This window comes from Schistocerca piceifrons, chromosome 2 (genome assembly GCF_021461385.2).
Source record: "Schistocerca piceifrons isolate TAMUIC-IGC-003096 chromosome 2, iqSchPice1.1, whole genome shotgun sequence".
Classification (NCBI taxonomy): Eukaryota; Metazoa; Arthropoda; class Insecta; order Orthoptera; family Acrididae; genus Schistocerca; species Schistocerca piceifrons.
The window spans coordinates 288706279-288730036 of NC_060139.1; positions in this window are offsets into that span (position 1 = coordinate 288706279).

Consider the following 23758-nt stretch of genomic DNA (forward strand, 5'->3'; position numbering starts at 1 on the left):
AGTCGTCGTTGGCCCCGTTCTTGTAGAATCTTTTTCTGGCCGCAGCAATGTCGAAGATTTGATGTTTTACCGGATCCCTGACATTCACCGTACACTCGTGAAGTAGCCGCACGGAAAACCCCCCATTTCTTCGCTACCTCGCAGATGCTGTGTCCCGTCGCTGGTGCGCCGACTATAACATCAAGTTGAAACTCACTTAAATCTTGATAAGCTGCCATTGTAGCTGGAGTAACCGATCTAACAACTGCGCCAGACACTTGTCTAATATAGGCGTTGCCCACTGCAGCGCCTATTCTGCCTGTTTACGTATCTCTGTATTTGAATACGCATGCCTATACCAGTTTATTTGGCGCTTCAGTGAAAAAAATTAGAAACAGTGCTCTTCGGAACGCAATACATATTCTGCAGTAACTCTAGTTGTCATTTCTGTGTTACTTGTAATTTACTGCGAGCTGGCACGACATCTTACATACGTGTGCTAGACTTTTGTAGAGAGCCAGAAATATAGCTCAAAAAGTTTGTAAATTATTGTTTTTACTCTAAAATCATTTTCGAATGAACTCCCTTGTTAGTGTATTGGATTTCCCGAACGATTCCTACGAGCTGTCCATTTCCATACTCAACATTTTGTGTCTCCGATTTCTGTCCATCAACGTCACTGTAAGCCCTTTGGCTGAAAGCTGCTAAACACCTGTACGAAAAATTTCATTTATCGCCATCTGGAAAATCGTGCAAGACGATTTCCAACTTCAGCGTGTGGAAACGCTGACGTGCATGTAGGCATCCTGGTGGGAGAATGCACGTGTAAGAAAGTCGTGCCTGTGGTAATCTGGCTTAACATACTTGCTATTTACTCTCGGCACCATCTTACAATCTTCCCAAATTGTTTGACAATGTACTCATCGTTTCACTACAGCCATCACATTTTCGATTAGTGACAAGTGTGGTGATCTGGCGGACCAGGCAAAAGGCTGACATCCTATGACACCAAGAGATCACGTATTCGGGCAGCAACATGTGGTCGTGCATTGTCTTGTTGAAAAATGGCTTCTGGGGTGTTGTGCAGAAAGGGCATGGCCATAGTTCCGAGGATGTCAGTCGCATAGGTTACCCCGCACCAACTGTGATTTGTGGTTGTACCCGATAGCACCCACACCATAAGGCATTGAATTGGTGCTGTATGTCTTGTGCGAAGGCAATCACTGTGATGCCGCTGCCCCCAATCCGTCTGTGGCGAACCAAAATGCAGTATCTGATGTCATTTCTGTCCCCAGTGACGTCGTTCTGTACACCATTGCCGTCTAGCATCTTTCTGCACATTTGTCAAAGGTAGGCGAAGAAGTGGATGACGCGTACGTAACCCGTGCCGTAATAAACGGCGACAGTCTGTCACCCGTGATAGTGTAGGATGTGTTACAGTGTTACGCTGCTCTGCCACGTCCGAGGATCTAGGCGCTCAGTCCGGAATCGCGCGACTGCTACGGTCGCAGGTTCGAATCCTGCCTCGGGCATGGATGTGTGTGATGTCCTTAGGTTAGTTAGGTTTAAGTAGTTCTAAGTTCTAGGGGACTGATACCACAGATGTTAAGTCCCATAGTGCTCAGAGCCATTTGAACATCCGAGGAGAATGCAGCTCCGGCCTGCAATGTCATTCTGATGAGGTGTCGATCATCTCATCTCGGGGGGTGGTCTCGGTGATGCGATCTGACCCATCTCATAGTGTTCTACGGCCTTTCATGAACCATTCTTCACGCTTTCGTTGCACTGCCGGAACATTTCGTCTCACACGAGCAGCAATTTATGTGTTATAGTGTAAGTGGAAGATTAGGGAAGGCAAACCTTCCCTAGTGGATGTACACTGTCACTAAAATGATCAGTGGGAGTTTACCATAAACTGAAAAAAATTACATCCACTACTGTAGGTGAAACATCACTGTACTCGGCTAGGGAAAGTGTACAGTAGCATATTATTCATTACTGACGGTGTACCATTGGTACACTCGGTTTATTAACGGTGCGTCCAACAGTGCTACCATGCATCAGCATGAAAGTAATGGTCGTCAGTTCGTTATTGTTATGTTATACAGCAGTACAGTTATGGTTGACAGTAGTGCAGTTACGGTTTACGGTAGTGCAGCTGTGGTTGACAGTAGCGCAGTTACGGTCCACATCAGTGCAGATGTAGCACAGTCAGTGAAGTTCTGCGAACATCTCAGAGTGTAACGGGGAAATCTCAGTTACAATTCTGTCTTCATGGATAGAGAAAAGTACGAGTGGCTTATCATCAAGGCTAAATCACTAAAATCTGGGCGAAAGAGGGACGGCAACGACTACAAGTTTTTGAAGAGATGTGAAGTGCTGGAAGTGAATCGAGTAACCAAATTAATACAACCTGTAACTGAAGAAGGTAAGATTAAATACTATGTTTATGATGAAGAAATGTATGATATTCTGCACGATGCTCATGTAATGACGCCACGGTTGACGCGACCGAATGATGAAATGCTTGAAGTCAAAGTTGTGAACAGGGCCGGCGCAAGGCACGTGCAAAACGTGCGGCCGCACGGGGCGGCACTTTCCGAGGGGCGGCAAATCTGCCACCCTCCCCTTTTTTTAGGGCAAACTCAACATTCATGCCCAAGAGGGGATTCGAAACCAAACCTCGGAGGGAGCGGCTTCGGGAACTGTGGCATGGCGCCTCGACTACCTGCCGGCCGACCCTGTTGAACAAGAGGAGGGAGGAGGACTAATTTCTTCCTCGCCACTTTGGCAGCACCGTCGTGTTTACGAGAGGGGGAAGCAGTCTGGCGTTTTTTGCATAGTGATGGGGCCCCTCCACGCCCACACCAACGTGGTGACCAAACCAAAAGCTCTACTGACACCTCCGTCAACATGTTAGTTAAAAATGGTTCAAATGGCTCTGAGCACTATGGGACTTAACATCTGTGGTCATCAGTCCCCTAGAACTTAGAACTACTTAAACCTAACTAACCTAAGGACATCACACACATCCAAGCCCGAGGCAGGATTCGAACCTGCGACCGTAGCAGTCGCGCGGTTCCGGACTGCGCGCCTAGAACCGCTAGACCACCGCGGCCGGCATGTTAGTTATCTAACACAGGTGGAGCACAGGATGCTGGGCCGGCCGGGGTGACCGAGCGGTTCTAGGCGCTACAGTCTGGAACCGCGCGATCGCAACGGTCGCAGGTTCGAATCCTGCCTCGGGCTTGGATGTGTGTGATGTCCTTAGGTCAGTTAGGTTTAAGTAGTTCTAAGTTCTACGCGACTGATGACCTTAGAAGTTAAGTCCCATAGTGCTCAGAGCCATTTGAACCATTTGAACAGGATGCCGGGCTGCGGTGTTATCCGTGCGTCTGGGTAAGACTACGCATTAACTAAACCTTTCAATGGCAGTTTCCGAGTGTTTTATTCTTCCCGCATTATGGAAAAAATGGTTGAACATTACTACAGTCAAATATGTTCAACGCCTACAATGGCTAGAAGTATTCCGAATGCGTAAATACGCTGCGAGTAATTACAAGGAAGAAAGACATTGCTAATAAGCATGGCATAAGTTGGGTTTCGACTTATTTTTGAAAATTTTTGCTATCCGTTTCTGAGTGATAGTCGGACCTTTTGGTTTTTGAGCCATGAAACACCTGTCTCCGCCTGCATGAACAACAATTAAACTCTGGCCGGCACTTTTGTTTGGCAATACTACTCGCACAGTATCACTTTGCCAACATTTATTTACTGTATGATGTGTGTGAATCCATGTTCCATCTTAGTAAACTACTGGTCGCTTCTGATGAAAACCTGAGAAAGTATGGTCTTTTAGCAACAATGTCCTCTCGTCCGCACAAAACAAAACGTTAATTTTGACACCTTCTAAAACGAAAATCCATAGACAGAACATTGCTTCTAAGGGTATCCTTGCTAGCTTTGAAGCTCATTTCTGTCTGACAAAATTGTGCAGTTTTCGCGACTTTCGTATTTCTTTCCATTGTTCGTAATGCCATAGAAACTGCTGCCCGATAATACATTCATCCATATCGTCGGTCACATTCTTATTGTGAGCCTCTTGCTTCTTCTTCTTGGGCGCTTGTTTAACCGTAGCCTCGCTGTACCTCGTCGCGTGACAGTTCCTGGCACTGCCGCGTCACCACTTCGCCTTTCCAGGGAATAGGAATGGTTGCGTTCTATACAACGAAAACTACAGAATTCGTTTCGGTAGTTGGCCGAGATTGGATTCGTAAGAAGATCGCGTTTCGTAAGAAAAATTGCGATTGATTGCTGACATTTCGTACAGATTTGTTTAAATAAAATTCCACAAACGTTTTGTAAAAAAAAAAAAAAAAAAAACGGGGGGGGGGGGGGGGGGGGAAGGCGGCAATTTAGAAACTCGCACGGGGCGGCACTCGGGCTTGCGCCGGTCCTGGTTGTGTAACATAACATTCAGAGATGTCCAAATTTATCTTAGTTCCTGTGAGCTTTGTTTACAGAAGCAAAAAGGTCAGAAAAGAGGAATAGTAGTGAAGCCAATGCTGTTCAAGGAGCTAAATTCCAGATGTCAAGTTGATCTCATCGACTTCCAATCGCAACCAGATGGAGATTACAAATTCGTAACGGTTCATCCGGATCGCCTCACTAAATTCGTTGTTCTCAGGCCACTGAAGCCCAAAACAGCTGAAGAGGTATGCGATAGCATTATTGACATTTTTACGTTGTTAAGCGCGCCCTCAGTTTTGCAGTCTGACAATGGTAGAGAGTTCGTTAACAAAAGAATGAGCAGCTTACCTGAACTATGGCCCAATTTTAAGATTGTCCATGGTAAACCTAGGCACAGTCAGAGCCAAGGCAGCGTAGAGCGAGCAAATCAAGACATAGAAAATATGCTAACTACATGGATGTAGGAGAACAAACCGCGGAGTGAAGCCGTGCCTTAAGATTTGTGCACCTAATGGAGAATAGCGCTGTACTTTTTGGAATTAAAATATCTCCGTACGAAGCGATGTTTGACTGCCCTCCTAAATATGGTTTGTCTTCAACAAGTTTACCTCCTGAAGCATTGGTGAACGTTCACTCTGAGCATGACCTTGGTAGTTAATCAAGTGAGTGTCGCGAGTGTTAGCAGTGAGACAGGAGCTAAAACTCTGCAGGATAATGATCACAGTAAATCTCCATTGCAAGAGGATAACATACCAACAAGAACAGAAGTTGAGAACAGAGAGAAAGAAGGTATTCCTGACAGTAATGACTACTGCCTGATTTAGGCGAGTCAGCTCGTGCTATTAAAGAACACGGAACTGAAGCGTACAAGTGCTTAGAAGAATAAGCGCAAAGAACGCGGCAGTGTTCAGATCGCTGCTTCCCAACAGTGGAAAAGGGCTGTACTGTGAGAGTTCCAACTCCCAACTTCGATAGAGGAGGAGGAGATGCCCAGGAGATCTTGGCTGTCGTCCTCGAGACAACGGCCGATGGCTTCTACCGAATCGGTACGAGAGATGGTGTGATTAGCCAACTATACGCTCTGTAACAAACTGATGGTTTTTAAATAATTATCGAAGGGACGATACGATATGCCACTGCGGCTACCAACTACAACATTTTGTTTCAGGTCCCAGTTCAGTACTTGTACTCTAAGAATAATATCAGAGGAGGAAGTTCCAGCACAGAAAGCTGTTCCCCTGAAGACAGCTGCGACGTTTCAGTCAATGGGAAGCGGCCAGGGATTCTTCAAATGCAACTGCCAGCACAAATGTCACTCTCTGACGTGCTATTGCAAAAACGAAAATGTAGTGTGCAACTGAAAGTGCCATGGTGCACGTCCTTGCTGCAATAAATGAATTTTACATAGTATGACTATATTTTCAAACTGCAGGTGATAAATACAACTTTCAAAGTACGACTGTTTCGTTATTATAGCCATGGTTCACATTCCTTACCTCTTGGCAGTGAAGGTGTACATTCATTAGTGATAGTGCACTATCCCTAGTCAATGTGTATTGTTTGACAGAACTGGAATCAGTAATCCACTTTCACTAAATGGGCCAGTGAAGTGGCAGTATCACCAGTGATGGTATACTTTCCCTGAAACTTCCATTTCCACTATAACATGTGAGGCAATGTTTTAGATGCCTTTGCTACGACCACGTTAGCAATCTACGCAGAGGGCAAACGAGTTGCGAAAGACGATGTGGACATCACAGACATGCACATCTCCGTCCACTGTATGCATTTACTGCGAAGAAAATCATACGGCCCCAGAAAGAAGAAGCCGTTAATAGACCAGGAGGAAACAAATACAAGAAATAGCTACCGACAATAACGTATCTTGTAACGACGCAAGCGACGTGTTCATTTCGTATAGCTACGCCACTGCAGCATACAGTTCGATAGGACAGAATCACCCAAACAATGTGCCTGTTAGGCAGTGCCAGACAAATATCCTCCACTAAAGAATAGTCCAGCAGGAAACTAACGTAAGCCAACAATTACTGCCGAGACCAACGTACAGCTCACGTACCTTCTCATTGGAAACATGGTTTAAACCTACTAAAATTATAGCATTTTCGGCACCGGACGAAGCGCTTCAAATTATAGCTGTTGGAGTTATTCACATAGGCACAGTTTTTCGGTAAATTTCAGGTTACTCGCCGCCAAGAAGCAGAGTTCAGGATAGAACATGGAACAATATTTTTATCCAGACGCATTCGCCATATCTAGTTTATGATGACTTTTAATGCACATGCTGTTTTGTGTCGATGTGGAGTTACAGATGGCTATGGGCCACAACTAGCAGAGATAATTGAAGACTATGCGTTAGAATACGAAGGTGGTTTGATAAGTATCTTAATTTCTATGAAAGAATGGAAAATTTTTGTTACACCTTCATGGCTGGGAAGCTTGATTATTCCAAGGATCGTATTAAGTAGAGATGGGTCGTTCGCGAACTAACGGGTCCAAAGGAACGGTTCATCAAGATGAACGGAACGAGCGACGAACGAATTCTAAGGAACGGTCTTTCATAGTTCACTTCGGTCGCGGCTTTCTACTTGTAGTTCCCGGAAACGGAAACGGTCGGTCGCGTTCACGCAGTGGCACTTCGGCCGGTCTCGTTCCAGCCTCGGTCCCGTTCCCGTCGGTTTCGGTCTCGCTCGGCTGAACTCGTCCTTCGCGTGGCCACTCGTCGCAGTTCCACTGCTCATAGTTAGTTCAGTATCGAGTTGTTCGTTTCGTTCGCTGCGCACACCCATTCTAGATGTGTTTCAAAACCTTTTTGGAACACTGAACTTCTGGTTCTTTTCGTATTCTATTGAGCGTCCACGACCAGTAGTTAAAATGTATTTTATACTTACGTAAATTACATAAAAATTACGTGATATGTAATGCATACAATTTTTCAGGTAACAAAACAGAGTATCAGCTTACTTCACTATTTCGATAAACAGCAGAAGAAATACTTGTAAAAAGGTAAGATTTTTTGCTATTACACATGCAAAGGAAGTCGGCACGGCACACACGAGTGGCCATTTACCGTCTTTTTTTGATCCACGGTAAAAAGGCATATTCATTGTTTTGGAAGACAGGCCGACTTACAACCGAATGAAGCCGGCGCTCCATAATCGAGTGTCTGGTGTCACATTTTGTAAAGAATATATGATGTTGTTGTTGTTGTGGTATTCAGTCCTGAGACTGGTTTGATGCAGCTCTCCATGCTACTCTATCCTGTGCAAGCTTCTTCATCTCCCAGTACCTACTGCAACCTACATCCTTCTGAATCTGCTTAGTGTATTCATCTCTTGGTCTCCCTCTACGATTTTTACCCTCCACGGTGCCCTCCAATGCTAAATTTGTGATCCCTCGATGCCTCAAAACATGTCCTACCAACCGATCCCTTCTTCTAGTCAAGTTGTGCCACAAACTTCTCTTCTCCCCAATCCTATTCAATACCTCCTCATTAGTTACGTGATCTACCCACTTTATCTTCAGCATTCTTCTGTAGCACCACATTTCGAAAGCTTCTATTCTCTTCTTGTCCAAACTAGTTATCGTCCATGTTTCACTTCCATACATGGCTACACTCCATACAAATACTTTCAGAAACGACTTCCTGACACTTAAATCTATACTCGATGTTAACAAATTTCTCTTCTTGAGAAACGCTTTCCTTGCCATTGCCAGTCTACATTTTATATCCTCTCTACTTCGACCATCATCGGTTATTTTACTCCCTAAATAGCAAAACTCCTTTACTACTTTAAGTGTCTCATTTCCTAATCTAATTCCCTCAGCATCACCCGACTTAATTTGACTACATTCCATTATCCTCGTTTTGCTTTTGTTGATGTTCATCTTATATCCTCCTTTCAAGACACTGTCCATTCCGTTCAACTGCTCTTCCAAGTCCTTTGCTGTCTCTGACAGAATTACAATGTCATCGGTGAACCTCAAAGTTTTTACTTCTTCTCCATGAATTTTAATGCCTACTCCGAATTTTTCTTTTGTTTCCTTTACTGCTTGCTCAATATACAGGTTGAATAACATCGGGGAAAGGCTACAACCCTGTCTCACTCCTTTCCCAACCACTGCTTCCCTTTCATGCCCCTCGACTCTTATAACTTTCGCTCCCTGTATTTTACCCCTGCCACCTTTAGAATTTGAAAGAAAGTATTCCAGTTAACATTGTCAAAAGCTTTCTCTAAGTCTACAAATGCTAGAAACGTAGGTTTGCCTTTTCTTAATCTTTCTTCTAAGATAAGTCGTAAGGTCAGTATTGCCTCACGTGTTCCAACATTTCTACGGAATCCAAACTGATCTTCCCCGAGGTCGGCTTCTAGCAGTTTTTCCATTCGTCTGTAAAGAATTCGCGTTAGTATTTTGCAGCTGTGACTTATTAAACTGATAGTTCGGTAATTTTCACATCTGTCAACACCTGCTTTCTTTGGGATTGGAATTATTATATTCTTCTTGAAATCTGAGGGTATTTCGCCTGTCTCATACATTGTGCTCACCAGATGGTAGAGTTTTGTCATGACTGGCTCTCCCGAGGCCATCAGTAGTTCTAATGGAATGTTGTCTACTCCCGAGGCCTTGTTTCGACTCAGGTCTTTCAGTGCTCTGTCAAACTCTTCACGCAGTATCTTATCTCCCATTTCGTCTTCATCTACATCCTCTTCCATTTCCATAATATTGTCCTCAAGTACATCGCCCTTGTATAGACCCTCTATATACTCCTTCCACCTTTCTGCCTTCCCTTCTTTGCTTAGAACTGGGTTGCCATCTGAGCTCTTGATATTCATACAAGTGGTTCTCTTCTCTCCAAAGGTCTCTTTAATTTTCCTGTAGGCAGTATCTATCTTACCCCTAGTGAGACAAGCCTCTACATCCTTACATTTGTCCTCTAGCCATCCCTGCTTAGCCATTTTGCACTTCCTGTCGATCTCATTTTTGAGACGCTTGTATTCCTTTTTGCCTGCTTCATTTACTGCATTTTTATATTTTTTCCTTTCATCAATTAAATTGAATATATGATAACTTCTACAATATTATTTCAGTGGTACAGGGTGGCGCACAAAAAACGGCCCCGAGTACTAGAGTGCTCATGTCGCCCACCAATCGTCATCTGTTGTTTCGAAGTTGTTGTTTGCATTAGCTTTTTTGTTATTTCTTCATTGCCTAATTATTAAATGTTTATCTATTCTGATAATAGCGGCCAACAAATCGTGCGTAATTGGAGAGCAGTCTGTACTCGGGACCAGTTTTTCGTGCGCCACCTTATATTGTTTCACTGTGATCAGCCACATAACGCTACAGTTGGCTAAACGAGAGGTGTTGCAGAATCACTTAATTTACAAGTGTATGAGAATTGTGTTCTGAATAAAAACTCTGTACTCCAGGGGAGAGGCAAGTGCCCCCTCTTGGGGCCTTCCATCTTCAGTCACCTATGCTACTAATTTTCAGTTTTTCATAAGAACCATATACCAAGCACAAATGAACAGTGAACGAGTAATAATGAACGGTTCCCAAAAAAGAGCGATCACCAGTGAACTAGTTCCCAAGGATGAACGAGTTTGCCCATCTCTAGTATTGAGAATTTAAACAGGGTTTATCGTACAGTTCATTGTTGACAGCCGTCTGAATAGGTCAGTGTTTGTCGACTGCGATAGAGAATGTAGAAAATCGAGTTTCATGATATTATTGAACATTTTCATTTGAAGGGTTGGACTGCCACACAAATGAAAAAAGAGCTATGTGAAATTCAGGCCGACTCTGCGCCATCACTGAAAAGAATTTAGTTTTGGATTAATGAATTTAAATGTGGTCAGACGAGCACCGAAGACGAAGTGTGCTCCGACCGTTCAGTTGAGGTCACCAAAAAGGAAACCACTGACAAAATCCGTGATATGGTGATGCAAGACCGCTGAACAAAAATTCGTGAGATTGTTGAGACTGTAGGCATCTCAACTGAGCGACTGCATAATATCCTGCACAGAGAATCGGCTATGAAGAAGCTTTGTGCTTGGTGGATACTACGTTTGCTCACAGCCGACCAAAACCGCTTCTAGGATTGTTTAAGCGCCATCCGCAAGATTTTTTGCGCCGATTTCTGAATGATGATGAAATCTGTATCCATCATTACACATCAGAGTCAAAACGGCAGTTAAAACAATGGGCAAAGGCTGGTGAAAGTTCACCAAACGAAGCAACGACCATTTTGTCAGTTGGTTAGATAATGACCACTGTTTTTTGGGATTCTCAAGGAATAATCCTCATAGATTACTTGCAAAAAGGCAGAACCATAACTGAACATGTTATGCGTCATTATTGGATCGTTTGAAATTTGCATTGGCTGAAAAAAGACAAAGGTTGACGCACATCACCAGGATAATGCACCACCCCACATATCAGCGATAAAAGTGGCGAAAGCTCGTTAACTGGGATATGAAATGTTTCTCATTCACCCTATTAACCACACTTAGCCCCAAGTGACTTGAAACTTTGGCTTGCTGCGAAAAAATTTTCGTCGAATGAGGAAGTGGTAGTTGCAGTCCAAAAGTATTTTGCAGAGATAGATAGAACCTATTTTTCTGATGAGATGAAAAAGTTGAAGGATCGCTGCTCGAAGCGTATAGCTCTCAAAGGAGACTATGTTGAGAAGTAAGGTGGGTTGTTTACGAAACAAATCTTTTTTTTTACCAGACTTATCAAACCACTATCGTACTTAATGACGGAAAAATTGCCATACCATCTAACCTGGAGAGAGACAGACAGCGGTAGACCTAACGACTTGTTTACCAGAATTGGCTACTTTAGCTCATTGGGCAGATAACAGTGATAGACTGGGCTCGGATCACCTCCCAATTAAAATTAATCTAGGACTAATTCCTACGTTAGAGAAAGAGGTAGGGATAAATGGGAAATCAAGAATAAAAGAAACACCATGGGAAGAATACTGGACATGGAGTCAGCACCAAATTTCAGAACTAAGAATATACCACAACAAATAGGAAGACTATAAAATATTTATCGAACTCATGAACAAAGCAGCTTTAGAAACAATCTCAGTGAAGGAAATATCAAAGAAACCAATGAAAAATCCAAACATCTGGTCGGATGCATAAACTTCAAGAGCAAATGCAGCAAGAAAAAACGCATTGAGAGAATACAGTGCAAAAACATCACTCGATAAGCACTTACAATATAAGGAAACAGATTCCCTAGTGAGGCGTGTTTTAAATAAAAAGGAGAAAGAGATCTAGACAATATTTTGTAACAAATTACGTACTGATACTAATGTCACAGATGTATGGAGACGTATTAAGGCTCCTCGACGTAGGAACCAAGGAAACACCAATTTCAAAAGGATGGATGAATCACTTTTGAGTGCTCCAGTGGAAATATGACATCATTTCCTATGCTCGTCATTTACAAAGGAAGACCTGTCGGGTGCCTTAACCCTCTCAGCGAAAACAGCACCAGGAGTGGACAATATTTATCGTGCAGTGCTGCGGAATTTTCCTGAATCCGCAAAAGGGAGGCTGTTAGATGTCTACAATCGAATATGGTTATAAGAATCATTTCCTGGAGATTGGACTACACATATCATTACACCAATTCCAGCGTCTGCCGACTCCTACAGACCTCTTGATACAGGATGACAATTATTGAACTATATGAAGTAAACCTGAATTAGTTACAAACTACAGCGTGCATACACTTTATTCAACATGCAAACGTCACTACAGATATTCGGATCTAGGTTATGACATGTTCAATACTCCTGCTGCCATTGGCGTTGATGTGGCGCAGACGTATAGCGAAATTCTGCATGACCCGTTGAAGTGACGGAACATCGATGCCATCGATGACCTCCTGAATGGCTGTTTCCAGCCTAGCAACGGTTTTCGGGTTATTGCTGTACACCTTGTCATTAATATAGCCCCACAAAAAGGAGTCGCATGCGTTGAGATCCGCAGAATGTGGCGGTCAATCGAGGCCCATGCTAGTGGTCTCTGGGTACCCCACAGCCAGAATGCGGTCCCCAAAGTGCCCCTCCAGGACATCAGACACTCTCCTGCTTCGACGAGATCGAGCTCCGTCTTGCATGAACCACATCTCGTTAAAATCAGGTCACCTTGGATAATGGGGATGATATCATCTTCCAAATCCTTCACGTACCGTTCGGTAGTCAACGTGCCATCAGGGAATATCGCACCGATTATTCCGTGACTGGACAGTGCACACCACAATGTCACCTGTTGGGGGTGAAGAGACTTCTCGATCGCGAAATGCGGATTCTCAGTCCCCCAACTACGCCAATTTTGCTTATTGACGAACCCATCCAAATAAAAGTGGTCTTCGTCTCTAAACCAAACCATACAATACATACTAATTCGAGAGATGGTTGAAACCCGAAGTGGAAAGCTCTAAGTTATCTAGCGAGTCGTGGAATATATATCGGAAAGACGGATTAGAAGCCGTAGGAGTGTGCTTTACAGGTGCTCTAAGTTGAGTGTGACAGTGAATTTATCTGAAATGATAATTGAATAGAGACCCTAAGCTGTCGACAGGCGTTGATATACATCAACGGGGACAGTTGAAAATGTGTGCCCCAACCGAGACTCGAACCCGGGATCTGCTGCTCACATGGCAGACGCTCTATCTATCTGAGCCACCGAGGGCACAGAAGATAGTGCGATTGCAGGGATTTATCCCTTGCACGCTCCCCGTGAGACCCACATTCCCAACTTAATGTCCACACACTACATTCGTAGTGTCCCTGCACGTTACACTCATTACTCGCGGTAGACAATCTTACCGAGTCCCATAAGAGTTCGGGCAATGCGTGTGCATCCAGCACAGAAGAAGAAGGTCAATGGCTGGTTAGCCTTAACTATATGAAAATGGTATCTGTTCTTTCGGGCATGTCCGAAAGAACAGATACCATCTTCATATAGTTAATTTATCTGGTCGTGTATGACAAATTGTTCAAATGGCTCTGAGCACTATGGGACTTAACATCTGTGGTCATCAGTCCCCTAGAACTTAGAACTACTTAAACCTAACTAACCTAAGGACATCACACACATCCATGCCCGAGGCAGGATTCGTACCTGCGACCGTAGCGGTCGCGCGGTTCCGGACTGAGCGCCTAGAACCGCTAAACCACCGCGGCCGGCGTCGTGTATGACAGGTGGACATGAAAGCAAGTAGTGTAACAGGTGGCAGCCAAGTTAATTGTTGGATGTTTCTATAGGCCACCCGATTCCACTTGCAGTTCTAGAGTTATTCGACGGTAGTCCACGGTCACGTAAATACCCAGATTATGCGTTACTAGTTGGAGGCGACTTTAACCTACCGAGTATAGACTAGGATACCTATGAATTCATTGCGGGAGATACGGACAGACAGTCGTACGAAATACCTTTGATCACGTTTTCTGAAAACTGTCTTGAGCAGCTAGCTCGGTTGTACACAAGCAATGGTAATATCTTAGACCTTGTAACTACGAGTAGGCCGGACCTTACCGACAGTGTCAGTATAGAAACGGGGATTAGCGAACATAATGTCATTATAGCAACTATGTTTACGAAAGTTAACAAATCAGTCAAGAAGGCTAGCAGAGTGTTTCTGCTGGAGAGAGCAGTTGTTAGTATCTCATTTAGACAGTGCACTGACTCCACTTAGTTCTAGTAAGACGGACGTAGAGGAATTATGGGCAAAGTTTAAGCAGATTGTAAACCGCGGTCTGGAGAGTTATGTGCCTAGTAAGTGGATAAGGGATGGCAAAGACCTACCATGGTTTAACGAAATTCGTAAGATTCTGAGGAAGCAGTGGCTGTTGCACTCACAGTTCAAAAGAGAACAGACAATTAACGACAGGGAGAGGTTAGTACGCTTCGTGCGTCTATGAAAAGATCTATGCGCGAAGTATACATACTACGTCATACCTTAGCAAAAGATCTGGCAGAGAACCCGAGAAAATCCTAGCCCTATGTAAAATCGCTAAAGGGGTCTAAGACTTCCATTCAGTCTCTTGTTGACCAGTCTGGTGTCGCAGCTAGACAGTGAAACGAAAGCCGAAGTTTTAAATTTCACGTTTGAGAAATCGTTCACACAGGACAATAGTACAAATATGCCGTCATTTGACCATCGGACAGACTCCTCTACGGACGACACACTACTAAGCATCCCTGGCATAGAGAAACAGCTGAAACATTTGAAAGCAAATGAATCACCAGGTCCGGATGGAATCCCAGTTTGGTTTTACGAAAAGCACTCTACGGCATTGGCCTCTTACCTTTTATCGTGAATTTCGTGCCCAGCTTAACTTCCAAGCGACTGGAAAAAAGCGCATGTGACTCCTGTATATAAGAAGGGTAAAAGAACAGACCCACAAAATTACAGGCTAATATCAACTAACTTCGGTTTGCTGCAGAATCCTTGAACAAATTTTCAGTTCGAATGTAATAAACTTTCTTGAGATCGAGAAGCTTATGTCCACGAATCAGCACGGTTTTAGAAAGCATCGCTCGTGCGAAACTCAGCTTGCCCTTTTCTCACATGATATACTGCGAACCATGGATGAGGAGGCAACAGGCTGATTCCACATTTCTAGATTTCCGTAAAGCATTTGACGCTGCACCCCACTGCAGGCTGTTAAAGAAGTTACGAGCATATGGAGTAAGTTCACAGATATGCGAGTGGCTCGGAGCCCTCTTAAGTAATAGAACAGAGTATGTTGTTCTCGACGGCGAGGGTTCATCAAAGACGAGGGTATCATCAGAAGTGCCCCACGGAAGTGTGATAGGACCGCTGTTGTTCTCTGTATACATAAGTGATTTGGTGGACAGGGTGAGAAGCAATCTGCGGTTGTCTGTTGATGATGCTGTGGTGTACGGTAAGGTGACGAAGTAGAGTGACTGTAGGAAGATAAAAGACGACTTAGACAAAATTTCTAGTTGGTGTGATGAATGGCTGCTCGTCCTAAATGTGGAAAAATGTAAGTTAATGCGGATGGGTAGGAAAAACAAACCTGTAATGTTCGGATACAGTAATAGTAGTGTCCTGCTTTACACAGTGAAGTCGTTTTATCATCTGGGCGACACGTTGCAAAGCGATGTGAAATGGAACGAGCATGTGAGAACTGTGGCAGGGAAGGCGAATGGTCGAGGTCGGTTTAGTGGGAGAATTTACCAGGTCGATTGAAAGAAAACATAGAAGCAATTCAGAGGCGGACTGTTAGATTTGTTACTGGTAGGTTCGAACATCACGTATTACAGAGATACTTCAGGAACTGCAACGGGCATTTCTGGAGGGAAGGTGACGTTCTTTTCGAAGAACACTATTGAGAAAATTTAGAGAACCGGCATTTGAAGCTTACTGCCGAACGATTCTACTGCCGCCAACATACACTGCGCGTAAGGACCGCGAAGGTAAGATGCGAGAAATGAGGGCTCTTAAGGAGGCATACAGACAGTCGTTTTTCCCTCGCTCTATTGGCGAGTGGAACAGGGGAGGGAATGACTCGAAACTGATAGTATACTACCAGATCATCGAAATGGTTTTAGAAAACATCGCTGTACGTTAGATAATGTGACACAGCCCACTTTTGATGTACAAAGTGCATCTGAGAAAAGACAATATGTTACATCAATGTTTGTGGAAATTGAAGGGGCATACGATAATCTCGCTATTCCCTTATTAAGGCAAAAAATGATATACGATTGTCCTACAATTTTGTTTATGATACAAACAAAGTTTTCATTAAAAGGACTGTCCTCTTACCCCTAAAAAATAAAACTGTTGGCCCAAGGTCGTCCACTGTGACTTTCCACAGGGATCAAGATTAAGTCCTGTTCTGTTTAATGTTTACACATCAGACACTGGGACGAAGTTGCCAAGAGCTGTTCAAGTACTACAATACGCTGATGATGTTTGTATATTTACTTTTGATACTAGCCTTTAAAAGATGAGGGGATAATGAGTTCAGCAACGTCTCCGTTAGAAACCTGGCTGCCATCTAAAGGCTTACAGCTTTCAATTCCGAAGACGACTAGTGTTAACTTTGTCAGGTGAAGGATTCCACAGGAACCAACATAAGATTAAATAACCAGTTTTTCGGAATGAAGAGTCAAACTAAATTCCTAAGAATGGTTGTGGTCTCATGCTTATCATGGATGGGGCATACTGCACATCTTATAGAGAAGATCCAGGCTTGTCTCAGTGTGTTGACCACGATTACAGGAGTATGGTGGGGAGTGGGCCATAATATTCTGCTATTAATATACAGGTGTCCAGTAAGGTCTAATACCGTCTATGAAAGCATGTTATTATGCAGGGGCAACAGAAATTAATTTCGAAACTAGAAAAAACTCCAGTTTAACTTCATCAGGACTTGCCTAGGAGTTATCCATTCCACGCCAATAAATGGATTGTTAGCGGAAGCCCGCAGATACGCTCAATGCATAACGTTTGAAATTAATGACTGACATATTCTTGGTAAAAAGACTTTCTGCAATTGACTACCCTCTGATACAGAAACTCGACAGATTGTATCAAGAACACATGAGTGAATAACAGAGAATAAACACTGCTCTAAAAACAGAATTAAGTACAAACTTCATAGATTTAAAGGATATTCTACCTAAACTCCGATGAACAACGTATCCTAATTAAGACTACCATTATAACGAAATGATTCAAGCAGCTGGTGCCATCTTTTTCCCAACAAAAGCAAATGCGAGAGCGAAACAATCAGTAAAAAACTGTACTGCTGATAATTTTCTGGAATATTTCCATATTTATACTGACGGCTCCAAAACCCTAGGCAATGGCAGAGTGGGTTGTGCGTACCTACACTTGAGCAAAATACCTTATCACTATCAATTAATTTTGAAAAATGACAACTGTTGTTACAACATAAATTAAAGAAGCTTTCAACTCACATTCTACCGTGTGTAATAACGCTGGTTTCTGAAATACCATTTTTATAAAATTAGCTGAACGCAATGAGCTGTCAGATACTTTCAACATACCTATTTAAAATATCTAAATATTCATTATAATACTAATTATTTATTTTACTTATATTTGTTATATGTTTTAAATCGTTATTTTACGTTTTACATTCATGAATTCTTGTTTGTTTTTTTAATTTACCATTTCATTTACGTGTATTTTGTAAACTGAATATAATAAGTAATTAGTTCTTACGACAGAAAACCTTTACCGTAATGGTAATCTGTAAAAAAAATGGTTAAAAAGTAAAGTTTTTCACATCAAGCACAGAAAATGAACGAAATTTCTTTACATGACATGCACGACGGAGAACACATCATAAAAGAAAATTAGTAGGATTTCGCAGGTGATTCTCTAAATATCTTGATTTGTGTCACGTATATTTCAGTACACTGGTAAGCCAAGGTGAAGAGAATTTGTTATGTACGAGGGACTGCAGCCAGATTATAGTGTTTCCCAGGTCGAGACTGACATCATAATCATACAACAGAACTAGATCTGATAAGCTTCTCATGAAATTCTCACAACATCGAAAGCCATGTGTGTCCCATGGATGTATCTGTGTCGTCGAGCTCTTTCGTATCACCAGACGCTCAAGCACAAGTAACAAAGAACTGATCTAGTTTCTCGCCAGAAGCTAGAGTTATAGCTTTGAATTATTCGCAGAAGCTCCCAGTTAGAAACATTTTGATTTTAAAGGATTGCAGAAGCTTCCTCCAAACTATGCAGACACTTGCCATTCTCAAGAAAACTAATCCGCTAGTAGCGGACCTTATTGTGGTGTCACCGCCAGACACCACACTTGCTAGGTGGTAGCCTTTAAATCGGCCGCGGTCCGTTAGTATAAGTCGGACTCGCGTGTCGCCAATATCAGTGATTGCAGACCGAGCGCTGCCACACGGCAGGTCTAGTCTAGAGAGACTCCCTAGCACTCGCCCCAGTTGTACAGCCGACTTTGCTAGCGATGGTTCACTGTCTACATCCGCTCTCATTTGCAGAGACAACAGTTTAGCGTAGCCTTCAGCTACGTCATTTGCTACGACCTAGCAAGGCGCCATATTCAGTTACTATAATTACTTCAAGAATGTATTCTGAACAGATAATATGGTGACTCATGTACCGTCAAGAGCGACGTTCATCATTAATGGATTAAAGTTAAGTTTCAAACTAATTACGTCCGCTTTCTGAATGCTCATTCCTTGTCATGTTCCAGACCTCACGTCAGTATAGTTCTTCCCTCCTCACGCCAGCCTGCGTGAGCTAAAACGCGTGCATTTCGGCCTCCACTCGTAACACGGTGTTGGCTCTTCTGCCAACACAAAACTTATGAAAGCTACAAAGGAAAACGAATATCTCGAAAAGAAGAGAACATTTATGTGAATCAAAGGACATGTTAACATCAAACATAAAGAAATATCCGATGACTTAACAGAAACCGTTGTTCGAAACGGCACTTCAAAAAACGTCTTTTTATCGTCATCAGAACTCAGAAATTCGTTACTCAGAACTAGTGAACCCAGCAATGCTTCTCAATTGCTAAATATGATTGGGATTTGGATATACGCCCCGATCTCCTTCTCAGCCCTCTCTACGTCTACATCTACACAGATACTACGCAAGCTACCGTACGGTGCGTGCCGGAAGATACCCTGTACCCCTAGTTGTCATCTCCTTTCCTGTTCCACTCTCAAATAGAGAGAGAAAAAACGACTGTCTGAAAGGCCTCCACATGAGCCCTAATTTCTCGTGTCTTATATTTGTTGTCCTTACGCGCAATGTATGTTGGCGGTAGACTCGTTCGGCAGTCAGCTTTAGAGTCGGTTCTCTAAATTTTCTCGGTAGTATTTCTTGAAAAGAACGTCGCCTTCCCTCCAGGGATTCCCAGTTGAGTTCCCGAAGCATCTCCGTAACACTCACGTGTTGTTCGAACCTACTTCAAGTCTAGCAGCCCGCTGAATTGCTTCGACGTCTTCCTTCAATCCGAGCTGGTACGGATCCCAAGCATTCGAGCAGTACTCAAGAATAGATCGCACCAGCGTCCCATATGCGGTCCCCTTTGCAGGTGATCCAACCTTTCCTAAAATTCTCCCAATAAACCGAAGTCGACCATCTGCCTTGCTCGTTGCACCTCGTACCGTTTTGCAACGTTATGCTCAGATATTTAAACGACTTGACTTTGTCAGGCTGGACACTAGTAATACAGTATCAGAACATATCAGGTTTGACCTTCCTACTCATCCACATTAACTTACATTTTTCCACATTTGGGGCTAGCTGCCATTCATCAAACCAACTGAGAATTTTGTCTAAGTTATCTTGTAACTTCCTACAGTCACTCAGCTTCAACACCTCGTTCACCACAGCATCATAAGGAAACAACCGCAGATTGCTGCCCACCCTGTCCATCTCACCCTCCGCCATCTCTCTGTCCATCTCCTCCTCTCTTTCTCTCTGTCCGTCAACTCCTCCTCCCCTCTTACACCTCCTCGTCCTCCCTATCTCTCTCCACCTGCTCCTCCCTCCTCTTTCTCTCCATCTCCTACTTACCCCTCTCCATGCCCATTTCCTCCCTTTCGCTTTGTCCAACTTTTCTTCCCCCTTCTCTCTCTCTCTGTACCTTGAGCCTTATTAATTATTATTGCCAACGAATCCTTGACTGGGAACTGAAGTAGCTTAAAATGAATGGGATGATTAGTATGCGGGGTATAAGAGACCACTCCCGCTGCTGGTTCTGTGAGGATGGTTTCGTCAAAGACAGTATTTCACATCGTTTTAATCTGCAAACGCCTAGAATTATAAAGCTTCAGGCGATTCAGATTCCGCAGTGGTAATACAGGTGTATCAAAAAGAATCTTCCGATAAAAAATTATAACAATTATGTTATTTGAGATATGTGCGTGAACAATGTAATGTTGGAAAGAGCAAACTCTTCGAGTTTTACACGGTTTCCGCTAGGTTATCAGCAGTGTGCGCCCATTTCATTTCTAGTAAAAATCGTGTCGGGATAACAGAAAGCGTTTTGTGTTATACGTTTTGCGCAGAGCAGACCAGTAATAACTGTTCAGCGTGACTTTCGTAGTAGGTATGACGTGAATCCTCCTTCAGAACAGAGCATTAGACGATGGCATGAACAATTCCGAGAAACAGATTGTTTGCGTAAAGGCAAATCGCCGGACCATCCCCGAGTGTCTGACACTGACGTCGAACTCATCCGCTGTAGTTTCACAAGGATGCTATGCATCTCAAGGGGACACCTATGAAAAGGTATGAAAAAAAATTTAGAGTTTCCTGTTCGTCAAATATAAAATTCATTGTATATGTTAATTAGTTTCAGAAATATAGACTGCCAAATCGGATGATTCTTTTTGTTACACCCTGTATTCTAAAACCGATAAGCTTTAAGTACAACTTTCCTGCTTTCTAATAAAATTGACTGCGAGAAATAACACAAAATAGCACACAGTTGTGTACACAATTTTTGAAAAATGTAAAAATGTACGGCCGGAAAAGGCGCAATTAATATTATACTCCGGGCTATGATGCTGTGGTCGAATGGACTGCACACTTAATCTCGGCTGAAGAAGATGTACACCAGACTTCCACCATGGGGTGGTAGCAACAGCAGACAACGGCAAACTTCGCTCTAGTATTCAAAACATGACATGACGGCATTGTGAGGAAGCACGCGTTCGGTCGCAGATTCGAATCCTGCCTCGGGCATGGATGTGTGTGATGTCCTTAGGTTGGTTAGGTTCAAGTAGTTCTAAGTTCTAGGGGACTGATAATTTCAGAAGTTAAGTCCCTTAGTGCTCAGAGCCATTTGAACCATTTTTGAAGCACGCGTAACGGAGTTTTGCTGCAGTTAGTAGAGAGCCATGTTGTGGATTGTGCACTCAAAGAAGCTACGATAACCCTTGAAAATGTCCTCCGCATTTGGGGACGAAGTGTTGGTTTAAATGTGTAAGCCATTCGACCACGACTTAATAGCCCGGAACATTTTATCAACTGTATAGAATTTTTATTTAAGATTATACAGAGGGGAAAGAACAAATATGGGATAAACTGTTTGCTAAGTCTTTAAATGCCCTGCTTTTGTAGTTAAAACCGACTATAGAAAAGAAAACGAAACTGCACATTTTCACAATATAACATTTTCTTTCTTGCTGTCGGTTTTAACAGAAAACATGTGCATTGTTGTTTAAAAAAACATGTAAAATATGTTCATCTGAATTAACAGTGGGGCAAAATACTTGTTAGGATGTGTTTGTCTATCGTGGTTTAATTGTAAGCCGTAAAGGATTCTCCTTGTGATTTATTGTACTGTAGCTCTGGAAGTTCTACAGTTCACTCATTGTTGTCTCAGTTCATATTTCAGAATGGAAGCAGTTACACTGGAAAAGAAGTATTGTGAACCTATGCGTTGAAACCGCTGCTCCACTGCATCCACAAAAAGTCGCTGTTCGGTGCACAATGCATTCTTTGGCACATTTTTTGTTAGAACCTAGCACAGAAGACAAATTCAGCCAAATCCCGGAACATGAATTTGTGCCCGCTGCCGCCTAATGCTCTGCAACTACCGGTTCATGCGAGATGGTGCACGTCTACACGGTACTACGGACGTCTTCCATTATCTTTTGGCAATATTCAGACATTGAATCGTCGCTCTGGACACCTTAGCATTCAATAGACGTTGTGTGGAATGACACCCTTATAATCACGATCTCAGCCCCGGTTATTACTTCTTATGGTGTTATCTGGCGGGCAAAATCTTCGAAAATGTTCCTGCAACACTCCAGGATCTTTCCAAACAGGTTCGTGCAGCCGAAAATGAAGTTCTTCAGAACGACATACTGGATTCAGTTCAAGGTCCCACATACTCATTGCTGCAGAAGGAAACCACTTTGAAAACCTTCTGTATTAAATTTCAGGTTGTCTGCTAGAGCATAGAAATGACAACGAGACTATGCCACCCCTTATTACGTCGCAGTAGACAAGAACCTCCTAACACTTATTTTGCGCCACCCTGTGTTATAGTATCTTCAAGTAATTGGTCAAGAACTTTTCAAAATTTTTGCCAAGAACATTTCCCCTTTATATATTATATTTGCCGTGTAGGCCTACGTTAAAAAATATATAGCCTATGCCTGCCCAAGTGTTTTTTTTTTTTGTAACAAAGTTTCCCTCTATATAGTAAATCTAGTAGCCTATGTCCGTTCGAACATTTATTAGAGTACCGCCTAAAAACTTGAAGTAATCGATCAAGAACTTTCGAGATTTTTGGTAACAACATTAAGCAACGGACTATATGTAGTAGTATAAATTTTATATACATTTATATACGGCATATATTAAAAAGATTTGCATCCAATCGTTTATTAGAGTATCGTGTAAAAATCTGAAGTAAATCGGTCAAGAACTATTGGAAATTTTTGGTAACAACCTTAAACAATGACTTGGCTTTGTGTAATAGTATATAAGTATAGATAAGTCGGCAATGGGAAGAAGAAAATCAATTATCAATAAGCATCAAAGAGAACTATCAAGATAAAATGCAGTCAAAACATTCCCTCGAAATTGTAGCTCCTCACAACTGGGGCGAATAAAAAATATGTAAATTCCTTAATTCGCATGAGATTTAATCATGGATGATTCTCTAGCGATCTTTCGAGATAACCCTTATTGTGAATGTAACGGAATGACTGTCGGGGGTATCAATCATGAATTTTTTTAATGTAAACTGTATCGATTTCATACAACTAATCCGATGTAGTCAACCATTTACAACGGCTATACCACTCTCCTTCATCAGAATAATATCTTACTTTTATAACTAATTATGAAATTATTTGATAAATGCAACTAAACTCCGAAACACTGAGTGGGGGTGGCTGCATGGCTTTCAAGACAAAGACACAGTAACCCAATCTTTAACGCCCCTATCGGAAACCTGGGTCGCTCCCTAGTTCACCTATAAGGTGGAGCCGGTCTAGTCCATCTGTATAGGAAATCTGCCTAATAGTAGTGCAATGTTTCCAATACGTTCATTTATTCTTGTTATAAACATATCATGTAGGATTGTTTGATGGGTGAATAACTCGTTATTTTAACGCAATGGAGCATAGTGATTTTAAAAACGGTAGCATCCGTCCGGAAATAACTATGCATTACAGTGAGGTAAATTATCGAGCTAAGTATTACGTAGTCGTAGTTTGGTCCAAAATTTGCTTTTCATTTC